We start from the raw sequence: 16,205 nt of genomic DNA, 5'->3' as shown, positions 1-16,205 counted from the left end.
TGCAAAACCCAGAGTATATGATATGGCATTTATAATGTACCTATACACAAGTGTTTCAAGGCGTGACAAGGCAAGGGAGGGGGAAACAGAGGGAAGACAGAGACAACGATCTTACTAGGCCAAGTGACATTAAGATCGCGCATTGTTTATGCTGCCGTTACTTTGAATTCTGGAACATTTAGTCTTCCATCCAGGATGTGGAAAACACATCTGCAATGATACTCATTTTGCTTAACATAAGGATTGCTGCACTTTTCAAAGTCTTAAATCAAACCTATTTGTACCACCAGAACTGAGAAACTGTGTGGGGGGTTGGTCGAGCGGTAGGTCTCCAGGTATGGTTGCCGTGGGGATGGAGGTAGGATGTCCAATATGGGGCTTGTGATGTGCGGGTGAAAAGACCGAATGCCAGATCTGGATTTTGTTGCAGTGTACAAGGACGCATAAACGGAACAAATGTTCTTTGAAAACCCACCTACTGAGGCTGAGGTGGCCTGGGTGATTGAGGTGGGGGTATGCCTAGAGTCATGATAGGAAAGTGACAGGTTTATATTACGTATAACAAACGCAGAGTTAGAGTAACATTCAATTAGATAGAGATGGCTTGAAATATCCCCAAATCACATAGTAAGCCTCTGTGCCAATCTCTATAGTAACATGTTGAACAAAAAGATTAAATATGCTGTGCTTGTAGTTCTATTTCCTCATCCTGTATGGAAGCCTAAAATTACCAGTATGTAAAAAAATGTGGGTTTTCCAACCTCACTATGTCACGTTATGTGATATCTGAATAGCATATAACTTCCATTAGCATGACCTTGAAGTGTTTCGCATTGTCTGGGAGACCAGCAGACCATCATCTGAGCATACTGAATAAATAGTACATTACACTGCAGGAGAAGGACAATGACATGGTAAAAGTCACCTGTGTTTGCAGGTGATGTGCTCTACCATTTCTCCAGCCGTTCTTTACACACTGTATCAGAATTAAGTACCCTGGATCCTGAGCAAAAGCCTCCTCCAGCTCATACAAAACCTCCTCCTCCTCTGCGACCAGACTTCCTTCAAATTCAGATCACTGGATAAAGCATCAGTCACAACATTATCTTTCCCCCAGAAACACGTTGGGCCCTTGTGCTGAAGAGACCCAACTGGCAATTCTTCTGGATCCACCATACAGTCCCTTTACCGGAGACTCTCTTTTGAGAGGCATATGGTCAGTATGTAGAAGAAATGGTCACGCCTAAGCATAAGCGTCAAAGCTCTGAATTGCCCACATGCCCTAATCATCTTTCTCCATGGCAGATGTGTTGAGTTTTTTGCACTCCCCATCCTTTGCTATGATGGAGCTGAGTTACAAGTGACGGGGCAGCTGATGTCTGATGTGCCTTGCCGGAAGGTGGATGGAGCTGGATTCCCCCTATCAAACACGCTCAAAGGATGGGAAGGGGCGTGTACCCAGGCCTGTGAGTAAATACAATTCTGAGAAGAAGCTAAAGGAAAATCTAGAAGTCCAGAGAAGAAATAGAGAGACAGTGGAAAAAGATTGCATAAATTAAGAGGAGCCAAGAGACCATGAATACTCCCTAGATGGGGACAGTTTAGGGAAGCATTGTTAATACCTGTTTGTAGCCTAGGGCTGGACATTCATAGATTATGTTTGTGGAATTTCTGCTAGTCAGGACTTGAGAACATTGCTTTGTGGAAACACAGACTTGGCCAGGAGGCTTGGACTGTGTTGTCCAACACTTGTGGATTTCACTTTGATAGGCTAGGGCAGGGTTCTGCACCCTTCAGCTCCCCAGACTTCTTGGACTAGAACTTCCATCAGCCCTAGCCAGCATAGTCAGCAAAGGGTGATGGGACTTGTTAAGATTATTTCTGAGATGGTTTATATTCAGTGGAATCAGTTTCTCAAGATGTCGAGAAGAACCTGGAGACCGAAGAAAAAAGGACCTAGGCTGATTAGCCATCGGTGTGGGCTGCACACCTGTAATTCACACGAATGGTTAAATATTTTGTATTTTGCTTTGTTAAAAAATGTATAATGATGAATACAAACAGTTCACATAATGTTTAAGTGATATTCTTTAATCCACAAAATTGTGAATTGATAAATGCTTGTCATTGGTTAAAAAGCACCAATTTATAACTTGCTTTTTTGTAGGCAAATGAAAAACCCTATGGCTAGTGCATTTAGGAAATTCTAATTTCCTTCTTCAGAGGTAAATCTACACAGGATTACTTAAATTATTCTTCCATAATCAAAAAAATCAAAAACATGCAATTCATGTTGCAATAGATGTGTTAGAAAGACATTTGAAAAGACAGGGTACCCACAGGAGACAAAAACGATTTACAAATAACACATGAAGAAAGAGAGAAAAAATATATGTCGCAATTAGTTACTTGGGTTAGTGTACTTGTTAGTACTTGTTAGTTATTGCAAGATCCACATTTCACTTAATCAATGTACACTCATAATTGAATGGTGAAACGTAATTCACGTATTGCGGCAACATTAGAGGCAATACACCTCTTCTTCTACGTGATCTCAAGGTTGATTATTCACATTTCCATAGTCAAAACTGTACCAATTTGAGATGATAGTTACTCTGTGTGTCATCAGCTCTCGGCAAATGTTATTGCTATCTACTCTTCCTTTTTACGTGTACGAGCACTAACCTGCAGGTGCATCTATGTTCCAGACGCTGTCAGTGCTGGTCAACGTTTTCAAATGCGTTTGTGTAACGCTGTAACAAATGAAATAAAACAAACACGTGCATTAGTGTGTTCATCATGATAAAGAGCACTGATGCACTTGTTAAGTTACTGCTTAATCATTCCTTGTGCTTACCTTTAAAGCTTTGCTTTGCTATCCGTTCGTGTGATCCTTCGTGTGTGTCTTTCTGAGCTGCTGTCTTTCTCGGATGTTGCAGAAAAGTGAAGCATTGTCTAGGCAACGTATATATCTAAAATGGCCGCTCGCAGACGAGCATAACGGCCATATTGGTAGGGGCAAGTTGAATGTCCCTAATGTTGACTACTGCGGTCTATCTCTGTAATCTGCTCATTTTGTTTGGCTAATGACTGTCTAATGCCTTGAAGGCAAATCATTATTATAAATTGAATGTGCGCAAATTCAATCCGTGTCATGGGTGTCGAGGTGCGTGTATGGATCGTGTACTGTTACGGTGTGTACAATAAAGTTGTGATGTTGAATGGTTGGCTGGACAGTGCCCATGTGCATTCTGGTATATGTGTCATTGTAGACTGTTGATGTTCACGGATGATGTTTCTGTCAGAAATGTACATTGTTCAAATAAAGGAGGTTATGAGCAGTAGAGCAACTTAATTACTTTCACTTATGAAAATGCGAATGTATAGTACTCTATTTGATACTTGAGTGTGGAGCGCGCATTCGGCCCGTGATTAACTTGGTAAAATACAAACATAGTCTAAATTTGTCGATATATAGTACAATACTTATAGAGACTTGAAAATAGAAAGTTATCAAATAAAGCAATTAAGGTCAAATTCATTGTTAATTCCTGGCGGTGATAACGCTTCTAGTCGATCGATCTATTATGCTTCTCTCTGCTGTCTCTTCTTTTTTGTATCTCTGGAGGTGTTGCCAATCAGTTCTAATACTTGAAATCTAAGTTGTGAGATGTTGTGCTTTTTTTCATTGAAATGTTTTGCCACTGCGGAGTTGGTGTTTTTATTGCGTATACATGATTTATGTTCATTAATGCGTATACGTATTTTCCGTCCTGTTTCGCCAACATAGTATATACCAGAAGGTAAACGTATACAGTATATGCAATTTTCTGTATTGCAGGTTGCATGGCATTTTAATTTGATCTGGTCACCTGTGTAGGGATGTACCACTGTTCCTCCTTTAATTATGCTGTTGCAATTCCCACAATTTAGGCACGGGTAAGTGCCAGTTCTCTTAGTCAAGGTACTTTTTCTGGGTTTGTCTTCTCGTGTGTTAACAAATAAATCTCTCCAGTTGTTTGATCTCTGGTACGCGAATGTTGGGGGAGCAGAAAAAATATCTTTGGTTCTTTCATCTTTTGTGAGTATTTGCCAATGTTTATTTATGCATCTCTTAATTTGCATGCTCTGCTCTGTGTTGGGAATCTTGACACATATACCAATGGTGGTGATGCTGGTTTGTTTTTTGGCATAAGGGTGCTGGCCCTTGTTTTTGTCATAACCTTCTCTGTTGCTGTTAGTACATCTTCCTCATGGTATCCCCGATCTTCAAGTTTCATGCTCAATCGGATTAACTCTTGTTCGAATTCACTTTGATCACTGATTATCCTTTTTAGACGTAGCATTTGCCCGTAGGGCAGGTTCCGTAATGTGGTTTGTGGATGAAAACTCATCTGATGTAGTAAATTGTTTCTGTCTGTTGGTTTGGTGAATAATGATGTTGTTATCTGTTGATTATGTACATTGACTTGAATATCCAGATAATGAATCCCAGGGTTTCCTATCTCAAAGGTAAATTGTATTCGATGGTCTATACTGTTGATGTATTGAACAAATTAATCCAACAATTCTCTCGTGTCTTGCCACATGCAGAAAATGTCGTCGATGTATCGTATCCACAATTTTATTTTATCTTTCCACTGCAAATTTTGTAAAATATGTGACATTTCAAATTGGTAGATAAGGGAATTTGCGTAAACCGGTGCCATCATTGCTCCCATGACTGTATCAGATGTTTGTATGTAGTACTCATTCTTATATTTAAAGTACGAGTTGGTTGAAATGAACATCAACCAGGACATTATGAATTCTTTGACTGCTCCTATATTGTCTTCTCGCAAAAGGAGCCACTCGACCACTTCTTGGCCCAAATCATGAGGGATGCTGGTGTAAAGACTTGTCACGTCAATTGTAAAAAGAATGTCATTCCCTGTTAGTTGTATGTTCTCGAGTATGTTGAGAAAATGTGTACTGTCTTTCACATAAGTTTCAGTTTTCTGTATGATAGGGTTAAAAAAATAATCAATGTAGGTTCCAAGTGGCTGTAGTATACCTCCTGTAGCAGCTACGATTGGGATTCGGTGGGTTTGTTAGTCCTTTATGTATTTTTGGTAGAAGATAAAAATGTGGAGTGATTGGTTTCTGTGTCAGTAGGAATGCTTTGGTCTTACTTGTGATCATACCTTCTTCTTCGGCTTTGGTTAAGAGAATCTCTAAGTTCTCTCGAATAACGTTGATAGGATCTTGTTCGATCTTTGCATAAACTGTACGATTATCTAATTGTCTCCTGCATTCCTGTTCATAGTCGTGAATGTTTTGGATTACTAAAGCACCGCCTTTATCTGCTGGTCTAATAGCAATTTTGTCGTCAGAGTAAAGGTTGCGTATTATGGCCATTTCGCTTCTGCTTAGGTATTTGTTTTTGGGAGCTCCATACATGATTTTCTTTAGATCAGAGATTACCATTCTTTCAAAGATATCGATGGCAAGTACACTAATGGGTGGTATAAAGGTACTTTTTGGTTTGAACTCGACTAGTTCTGTTGTTTCTTTGCTGGAAGTCTTGTGTTCCATTGCTGTGAAGAATACTTTTCATTTCAATGTTCTTGTTAGTTTGTGGAGTTCAACTTTGGTATTGAACAGATTGGTGCCAAATGTCAGTACGAATTTCAAACCCTTCTGTAGTACTCGCTCTTCTTGTTGGCTCAATATCCGATTTGAGATGTTTACCACTAAATTGTTCGAGCTTGGAATCTCGTCTATACTCCTGGCCCTTTTCCTCTTCCCCCTCCTTGTTCGCTTACGCTTGGGTGTCTGTCTAAAAAAGAAGAAGCCGGATGCGGCGCTCTGCTGCTTGTACTTGGTCTTTCAGTTCCTCCTGCTCTACTCTCTGGTTCTGTTGTTGCTTGTGGTTTCTGTGTGTTATATCCGTCTCTGCTGGAGTCCATGTCTGAGCTACTGTTATCCGAGTTAGGGTTGGGATTCCCATACTTGATACTGTTTTACGATGTACTCTTTATTATTTCTATGTTTCTATAGGAGTTTTTCAAACCCAAACTTTGAATTAATAGTACTTAACTGCATTAAACTCAGAATGATGTCATCCCTTTTGCCGTTGCTCAAATCTTCTTGCATATATTGTGTTTCGGGCCAATAGTATTTTCCTGTTCATTCTGTACCTCAGACGGAGCATAAGCAGCATCTATATGTTGGAGGAAACCTTTTTTCCAGTCTGCTCACTACACTTGTAGCTCTCCCGAATTGCTTGGAAGAATGAAGGCCCTCAAATGCAAAGGGTTCCATGGGCAAAGATAACACAGGGCCCCAGGTGGGAGGGTCATGGAGGAGGAGCCTAGAGTGGGCTGAGTTGCACAATGATGAACTTTAAGGACAAATGCTTAATTACATTATTTTTGTTTTGTTTTCTGTGTTTGGGGGTCTGACTGTAGCTACAAACAGCTGGGCCTCATCACCAGGTTTTGCAGTCAAAGGTGGTAATATTAAATGGTCAAGCCTTAAGCTAATTTAGGAAATGATAGGGTTCAAGGCAATGGACAATAACATGGGCAGTGCGAAGGGACATTAAAGGAGGTGATATGACGGGATAATTCCTACAGCCTGTAGAACCATTGTGTGTGTGTCCCCCAGTGTTCTTACCCCACACACTTGAAATTTCATTGAACATCACAGCTTTAAAGGAGTTCATGTTCTAATTTCAAAACATACCAGGGTTACCTTTTTTGTGGGTGCTGCTAATGGCACTTGAAAGACCCCTTAATTCCAACTCACCAATTCTATATCTCCTCAGCTCAACAGGACCCTGCTGCAGGGCACTGAACGGAAATGGAGGGAAAATAAGGGGAAGATAGTGAGGGAGAAAAGTAGAGACTGAGCAGGTAACATGAACACGGATGGGACAGGAGAGTGGAACATGAAGGAGTGCAGAAGCGTGAGGGAGAGATTGAGGGTGAGGGAAGGCAGGAGATAGGGCGATTGAAGGGAGCCAGGTCAGGGTAAAAGGGTGAATGGGTACAGAGAATGAACGAGGGCAGGAGAATGGGGCAATAGATAATAAGGCACACGAGTGAGGGGAAATACAGGGTAAAGAGGATTAACAGGAGGGGAAATAGAGAGCAGGGTGTTCAGGGCTGTAAGGATAATGGGGAATAATGGAGGTCTGAAGAGTAAGGGAGAAATAAAGAGTGAGGGAGGGCAGGAGAAAGGGAGAGAAGGAGGCAAGTAAGTGAGGAATGGGCAGTGGAGGGGCAGCAAGTAAAGGCAAATGGTGAGTGATGTGGGTAAATGAGGGGAGGAAACATTGAGTGAAGGAAGGCAGGTGAGTATCCAAATAGCAGGGTTAAGGGCATGAGGCAAGGACAATGGCAGACATAGTGTTAAATAAGATCAGGAAAGAGTAGGACAGTGGAGGGGAAATTCTGGTAAGAAAAAAAGAAGGGGGAAAATAATGTTGTATGAGAGATAAAGGAAGCAGGCCCCAGCTGACCACCTACATGCAGTGACAGCTGGAATAGAAAGAGATACAGGCAAACAATTAGAATGCAGCCATTTAGATAAGGTTGTATTGAAATGGGCCAAAAAGATCCACATGGATGATGAACAATCCCCTTTGTGCAAGTCCCCCGTGTTCACCTTATACCAGGTTGGCAGCTAAATAAGCCCAGATGAAACCCAAGGTCGGGGAACAGGGCTGAGTGTGTCTGTAGGGTAACTAACCATCCCGCATTTTGCTTGACTGTCACAATTTCATGGGCCGTGTCCTGTGTCTTGCCCACAGCCAGCTCGGGACAGGAATAAGTGTTGGCTTTTCTCCATTGGAGCACGATCAGCTGTCCAAAGTCTTCCTAGCTCACACTTTTTGTGTGACAGTTAAAAGAGCAGGGAAGCACAGGACCTTTCCTACTGCTCGCCCAGCATGCCGAGGGTCAGCAGTGTGTCAATCACATTTCAATAAACCCATTAGAGGTTGGTGACCAAGACACATGGGCACCTAGGTAAGGACTGTTGTTCCCTAGAAGTTACAATTGGTGGGTGATAATAAATGAGAAGGGAGTATAACTCTGAATACTGTGCAGCATAATGTCTCAAGTCGAATACCTTATATTGAATTCTCTTTCAATGTGAAAACCCTTTTTAAACCAAATGATATTGTTTTAGGTCTACATTACTTTGCAGGCTGCTACTGCAATCAGACATTCAAGGTAGAGAAAATAAAGGTATGCAAGTCTTTTTGCTTGACCTATTTCTATAACAATGTATATACAATGTCATGTTGCTTTCTTATGTGATTTGTCTACTTTTCAAGGCAACGATAGAAAAACGAATTATTGCGTTCTTTGGGAACCCAATCTTAAATATGATTTGAGACCTGTCACTGGAAAGATATGTAGAAAAGTACTTTAATCACAGCCTGGGTCCAAATCTGATGTCACCACTTTAACAAAATGTGTGATCCTGAGCAAATCATTGAATCTCACTGTGCCTGATCAGCTGGCATTGGGTGTCGCTAGAAGTGGTTTAGTTTGCAATGTGTCCTATGAAGACAAACCCTCATGGTTTACTAAACTATTGTGATGTTGCAAATTAATAATAGTGAATATGTATATATGGCACAGCACATTATTCTCTTGGCTTACACATGAACATGTATTTTAATGTCTTTACCAATGGTGTCCGAGATTATTTAAGACTGATGACCCTACTTGTAATGTTATTTACCGTTATGTTGCTTCTAATCATGTCAATCCATATCGTGCAAACTAGAGTTCTGCATATCTTTTGCTGTACAGGTCTAAAAGACAATTTAGAACATATCAGTGCCGTGCATGCTTAACTGTGTAACAGTGTTGTGATTTTGTTGTTCTGTTTATGTGTCAAAGCACCTTGGGGATGGGTGGGGGGTGCAAGCACCTGTCCCTATTTGGACTACTAAACAACAACCTATTTATTTAATGGAATTAAATGTGCACTTTGCCTTGTGTGCATGTTACATGCTGCCCTTTTCTGGCCGCTGTCACCTTAACTGAAGACTTTAAATGTGTGCACTTTGAGGAAGGTTAAAGACTGGCTATAATAGCACCCAGCATCCAGCAATGTTATCACCTCTTTGTCTTTACTCTGGTTTCATTTGAGTTAGCACCTTGCCAACAGAGCAATTACTAACTTTTCAGTGGCAGTTTAATGTTTCTACTCTCATCAGAGTTCCTGCCCCGTGAGATTAAACAGCATTCCTTTGTACCCATACATTCTTATTGAAGGACCACCCTAACTGTAAACAAGGGCGGCCCAATCATATTGAAATGGGCCCCCATTAGCCCTGACAAATGTTTAGCTGGGCCCTGTGAGCGAGTGCTAAAACTACTCTTATTCATTCCAATGTGCATGTCTGCCAGCAAGGAGAGATGAGGGTGTGTGTGTTCTGGCTGGTGTGAAGAGAATGGTGAAGGTGACGGACCAGGACAAGACAGAACCCGCTCACCATTTGACCATCATCCGAGTGCTAAATTCGCCTCTGCCTGGAATGCTTTGTTGTGACATGGTGCTTTTGAGAGCTTAGTGTGTAGAGCACAGCTGGGGGTGATAAAATACAGCTAGAAAATGGTCAGAGAGTAGAATCCAACAAAGCCATTGGCTAGCTAGGGTTAGTTAATGGAGTATGCATTGGGTTAAGGTTTATCATGCTGGATGGTTGGCTGAAATACAGTTGAGAGAGTGTTTGAGGAATCGAAGGAGATGGGAATGAAAAGAGGCTGGTCTTCCAAGTATCATATGCTGATGGGATGAGAGATTCAGATTTAGGGAGCTTCTACAGAGAATGCAAAACATCAAATGTGAGATGTCTGGTCACAGGGATTTCAAGTGGGTGGACATAGATGGATCTGAGGTTTCCGGGCCCTTCCATACGCTACATGATATGCGGCGCGGTAGTGCTATGGATCAGTTCCCCAGCTCCCAAACAGCACTGGGAGGTCCTGAGGTAGGGGGCCACCACATGACTCTTCCTGCACTCCCTTTAAGAACTCAGACCCAGAGTATTGTAGTGAAATCCTAATTTTTCTGTAATCCTGAAACCACATTGTCTGACACACAGCGATAACATGCAGAGGCTATCCTGGGTAGCATCAAACAAGAACACGCTCACACCTACCACAGAGAAGGAGCAGATTACCACAGAGTGCATGCAGGTCCTGCCAGCTCTGCAAGTGGTACACATCATTTGCACTGCAACATGCATGCACGGCTCTGGCAATCCAAGATGGGGGTCTGGCTATGTAGAGGCTCGACCCAGATTGAAAGGAAAGCTGGCACAGCCAAATTAGATATACCTGGGCACATGAAGCCCCGTCAGCCTAGCTGGTCTATGACGCAAGTCCCTAGTAAAAGCCTGGCCCACAGGGAAGGAGGGATGCACTATAAAAACCCCTGCAGGGAGAATACCGTGGTGGGAATGTGGAGCAGTGGAGAAATGAGTGGACGTGAAGGAGGATTTTGAACTGCAGGAGTACTTATGTGTGCAGACAGAGTTGGAGCTGCAGGTGTAGCTGGGGTCCTGGACTTGCAGCAGGTTTTAGAGGTGCAGGAAGAGTTGGAGGTGGTGGAGGAAGTGAAGGGGAGGGAGGTGTTGGCAGTGCAAGAGGAGGTGGAGGTGAAGGAGGAGTTGGAGGTGCCAGAGGATTTGGAGGTGGAGGTGCAGGAGGAGTTTAAGGTGCAAGTCACCCAGTAAGTGGGGAGAATGTTAGAACGATTGGAAGAGGTGAATCTCCGGAAGGTAGGGGAAAACACGTATGGAGAAGGTGATCCCTAGGAGGAAAAAGGGAAGCAGAAGAGAATGAAGGAGGCAAGGAAGTGGCACAATATAAAACCATTAGGAGATACAATGGAAGTTGGAAGGAAAGCACTTGGATGAGAGGAAAAGCAGCAACTGAGAAATGGAGAACATCATAATTCCCTTGGAGACACTGGGAGAGTGCCAGTCAAAGAGTATGACAACACAATCCTATTTGTTGTCTAGTTGTCTGGGAGAAGTTGGAGGAAGAGTGAGCATGTGGTGAAATGTTAAGGAGTTCAGATGACAGCCAGCCCATGGGCCTGAGCAAGTGTCAGCACAATGAGGAGTGCAGTAAGACAGGGTGAGGAGGTGACAAGTTCAGGAAAGGCAGGGAGGGAAATGAGAACCCAATCAGATACTTGCAATATCTTCTGGCCCACTGAAATGCTGGGAGATGTTGTAGAACCTGTTAAGAAGACGCGAGGGCTCTGAGTACCTCAGATATATTAGTGGTGCTACTAAACCAGTGGCACCCTGGGTGACGCCACTTGCACACCAGCACCAGTTTCACTGGAGAAACTCTCTGCTAGAGACTGTGAGTGATACTGTGAGTGATACTAGGGAGAGGCCATTGAACCAGACTTGTGGAAAAGGGAAAGGACTGTTCTGTGAGCTTGAGCTGAGGTGGTGGGAGTGGGTTAGATAGGGAGTTGGTGAGGAACCGCACTGCCTCCGGGCAACCCCTGCACTGGGGTCTGTATCTGTGACCATGCAGACCCCACCTTTTTCCCTGCACGTTCCACTTCTCCGCCTTCCATGCAGTTTTCCCCTTTCCTTCTCCCATGCACTTGTGTGTTCTCAATATCACTGGGCCTAGTAAGATCGTTGTTTTTTTGTTCTCCTCTGTTCCCCTCCCTTGCCTTGTCACGCTCTGAAACACTTGTGTACGAGTGTTATACAAATAAAATATCATATCACATCATAAAACCCCATTTCTTTGAAAAAAATAAAAAATAAAGACGACCACTGTGCAAACGTGTAAATTAACCATGGCGAAAACACGTGGATCCATAAATGAGAATGGGTTATGTAAAGCACTTTGAGGAAGGGAGTGAGCTAACCACAAGACAGATCTCTTATGTTATGTTTACTTGGTGTATAATTCTGCACTTTTTATTCCTTTTCCTCAAAACCCTAAAAAAGATCCTCGCCTTAAAGCATTAATATGTAGTGTTTCCCTGTTTCCCACTGACACCCCCAGCCCTCAAGTTTGTTTTGATTGTTTCTTTCATGTTTTTAAAGATGTTCGCTGTGCTACAGCTGTGCTACAGGTGGGTAACGTTTTCTGACTTCTAGGACCTGAGTATGACATCACGCTGGTGTTTCATTGGACTGCCTGCCTAGGACTGCAGTTAGAGACTCTGCTCCATAGGGGGAAGGCTGGCTTCCAGTGTTTGCGTAGCAGGCGCCCGGGATCTATTGTTAAAATGCAGAGAAATAACAGCTGACAGAGGCCATAATGACAGGCTTCACGGATTCAAACAGAGATTTAAGGTCTGTGGTAGGAGGTGACTGGAGATTGAAGGAAGCAGACTGGTTTCAGGTATGGGATCAGAATGGTCTGCCACTCAAAGATTGCGCCACACATATGTTTTTTTCAAAAACACAAAGCCCTTTATTCCTGGTTTACACGTGTTTCGGCTGCTCAAGAGCCTTTCGCAAAATAAAAAGGGCATTTAACAAAAAAACACCAGTCATATTCCGTCTTTTTTCTTTGTTAGTCCCGGGACAATCCCTTGAAAGCTTTGAATCCAGTTTCCTCGTGTTGGCTTTGCACAGTATTGTGTGGTTTCAGGTATGAGCAGCTTTTAAAATGTGTCCCAGGACCAGGTCTTCCGTATTGTGGAATTTCCTGGGAGCGAGCCCACTCTGCACACAAACAGAGCCCTGTCAGCCCTGGGAAGTAATCCACCCTAGGGAGAGACTACCTCTGGTTTAGTCACCATAGAGCCCCTGGTGGGACGAATGTGCCAGAGATCTGTGACTTTGAGCCTGGCAGACTGAGTCATGGGAGGACTGAGGTAGAAGTGTGTCTAATCAGCAAATAGGGCGATTGTCCATCATGGCAAAGCTCCCAAAATCGGGTGTTTCATGAGACTGAGGATCTAAACGTCCTAATACGCCCTCACCTCCATGTGAACATGAACTAAGAGATTGAAGGTCCTTGTCATTTCTATAACCTTCTAGAAGTGCCCCACATGTGTCCCAATTTGGTTGGACTGGTCGAATATAGGGACACCACAGGCATGCATCTTGTGGACGGATGGTTCTCTGAGGTGCCCCATAGGTGCCCCTATCCATTGTGCATATGGACAGTAAAGGAGAAAGAAAGGCTCCTGATGTTTTCACCCTCCCCAGCACCTTCACACTGCCTCTTAGCACTGCTTTTGAGAGGGGCACAGCTCCTGGCACTTAATAATTCTGCTGCCTGCCGCTGACCCACCGTGATAACCCAATCTGACGATGAGGGCAAAATGCATCGCACATACATATTTCAAATTGAGGCAAACATCTTTCTTGATTCAGACCCGCCGATGTCAAGTGGCCAAGCGGTAGGAACTGTCAGACCTTGGGAACGTAAAATGTATTGATGATTCCTGGATTCACTTATTAATCCAGTTGTACACAGTGGCCATGCATTATAAATTACTTAGAAACCTTCCAAAATAAATGATTGCTGACATGTAGCAGGGTACATTTTGTTGGGTGGTTTTTCATTAATTATTTATTTAAAAGGTTCATGGAATATTTATTTAGGGATTGGGGTCAATGATACCAGTAGTTACTATTCTGGGGTTCCTACGTGCCCCTCATTTAAGCAGGTGGACGAACCTTTCATGAAAACCCTCAAGTCAGTACCCTATGAAGGAGATTATATTGAAACTCTGTTGGCTTATACAGTGACCCTCTCCTCTGAGCTACAGGGAGTGCTGTTCTGTCTTGCCTATGAGAGACTCTTTAGGACATACATAATCAAGCATTGGCAATGTCAACAGTTTGTGCTTTTTTCATAGGCATGGGAAAGGCACTTTCCAGGCACAGCCATATTGGTATTAACTGGCCATTGAAAGTAGCAGGTGCAAAATGATATGAGTGCCTGGGCATCTAATAGCAGTTCCAAGCAAATGCCTAATACTTGAACACAAGCAAACACCGTTGGCTTTGCCAATGCTTGTTTTTAACGTAACTTCAGTGAAGGACATGCATGGTGTTGATAGAGTGTCAAAAAGCAGACCTAGTTAAGACATGTGTATTACATCATTTGCTGCACCAATTAAGTCATTAACTCTCAGAAGAGAGCTTTGAAAAAACACTGGCAGGCACTTCACGAGCAACGTTTGATGGTAAGTCTTGAATAAAGTGAGCTCAAAGAGATCCCATGAGGAGGTGTTTTGGGCGAGGAGGGGCAGGAACTGGGTGGGGATGCCCATAGGGATTAACATGGCCATGGGCATTTAATGGGTGGGCAAATAACCATATAATACTGACACGCTGTGTGTCCCTCCCCATATGCCATTTCTTCACATCTGTTCTCAACAGTGTTGGCTTATATGGCTCATTGGCTCCCCATCAAAGCTCGTATTGACTTCAAACTCCTCACTATCACCTACCTCTGCCTACACAATGCTGCCCCCAACACATGAACCATATCACCAAGAAACATAACACACACAATCTCCATTCTTCGACCACATCTGCCCTGCACATACCTAGGGAGCTGGGGGCTCCTGCTTTACCACCATCGCTCCCACACTCTGGAATGCCCTCCCTCAGCATATCCAAAACAAACCTACATACACACTCTTCCGAAAGAAAGTAAAATCATCACAATTTAATAAATATGTGTAACTCTTAAAGCCCACAATCCATGTTTGAATATGACTATCTTTGAAGAAATGTAACGCTACTGTTTCTACCCATCGTGTGCTGCCTTCTTAGCGCCATGATACCTCCGGGTCTGGGTGCTACCAGCACGTAAAACAAATAAATAAAAATAAAATGGATGTAGTGCAAGCACCACCTAATAGCCCAAACTAAAAAGAGCTACAGTGAGTTTGGCAATATATCCAAAGTAGTGAATTAAGCACTGTGGGCCGCATTATACGTTTAACTGTGCAGTAATAAATGGCAGTAAATCCTTTATCATTATTCATTTGACATTACTGCACCATGTACATGTTTGACTTTGAAAAGGAGGAGTTACCTCGCGGAAGTTGCTGGAGGTGAATAATACACTTTAATGCCAATATGTGGCACATTTTTCACAGGAGGAATTATCAACTGCAGTAAATTCAACAAATCCCTAATGAAATACCTCAATTTTGCCGTTTATAATTCGATGGTAAATCCACTGGTCGAAGTGGCGGTAATGATAACTGAGCTTGGGGGAATTTCCAGAGAAATGCGGCCAAACTCAGAATGATGTTCTCTTTCCCTGAAAGGGAGCTGGGCACCATATACCTCGGAGTTGTAGAAGGAAGTGTGTTTGGTGCTATATTCCCGAGACTTTGGTTTGCATAGAAGTGCCCTGAGCTCCACGTCCCTGAGAATGAGTTTTGGGTTAAGAAGCGAGCTGGGCTCTATATTCCAGAGAATGCATTTTAGAGATGAGAAGTGTGCTGAGTGCTGTATCCTTAAGACTGTATTTAAAAGGATCAACATGTGCACTGGATACTATGAGACCAGTCTCCAAGCAACATAGGAGACCGCCTGTGCTCCTTCTTAGTAATTCCTGCTAGGGCAGCCCCACTGCCTGTGCAGCCGCAGCGGCTAAGGGCCCCTAGGCAAAGGCTGTCTCCAGACAGTGTCTGCAGGAGAAGCCAGTGGCCAGCCGTCAACGAGAAGCAACTATCAAGGTCGTTGGGGCCTGGGTGGGGAGTAGAGCAATCACTGTTCAGGTGTCCGAAATGTAGGTGCTGCAATTACATCTAGGGTTACTGTATTTACTGTTTCCCCCCGTGTTATAACCTTTGAATTTCTGTACTACATTTACTATTGTCCCCCTTGTTAGACCCGTTCTTCTTCTATCCAGGTGTCCCAAATCTAGGCACTGCCACCGCATTTGTGTCACATATCTAGCGGTTATTATTCCATTTACTGCTGTCCCCGTGTTAGGCCCTTTCTCCTTCTATCCAGGCGACCCAAATCTAGCCTCTGCTATTACATCTAGGGTTACTGTATTTACAGTTTCCCCCGCGTTAGGCCCTTTGCATTTCTGTTACTACATTTACTGTTGTCCCCCCGTGTTAGGTCCCGTGTTAGGTCTTTCTCCCTCTATCCAGGTGTCCCAAATCTAGGAGCTGCAATTACATCATGGGTTAATGCCTTTACCAGTGTCTCCCGATGTTAGGCTCTCTGT

The sequence above is a fragment of the Ambystoma mexicanum genome, chromosome 3p (genome assembly GCF_040938575.1).
Source record: "Ambystoma mexicanum isolate Mex_15411 chromosome 3p, UKY_AmexF1_1, whole genome shotgun sequence".
NCBI lineage: Eukaryota > Metazoa > Chordata > Amphibia > Caudata > Ambystomatidae > Ambystoma > Ambystoma mexicanum.
The sequence above is the reverse complement of the archived record's forward strand: the minus strand, read 5'-3'. Positions refer to the sequence as shown.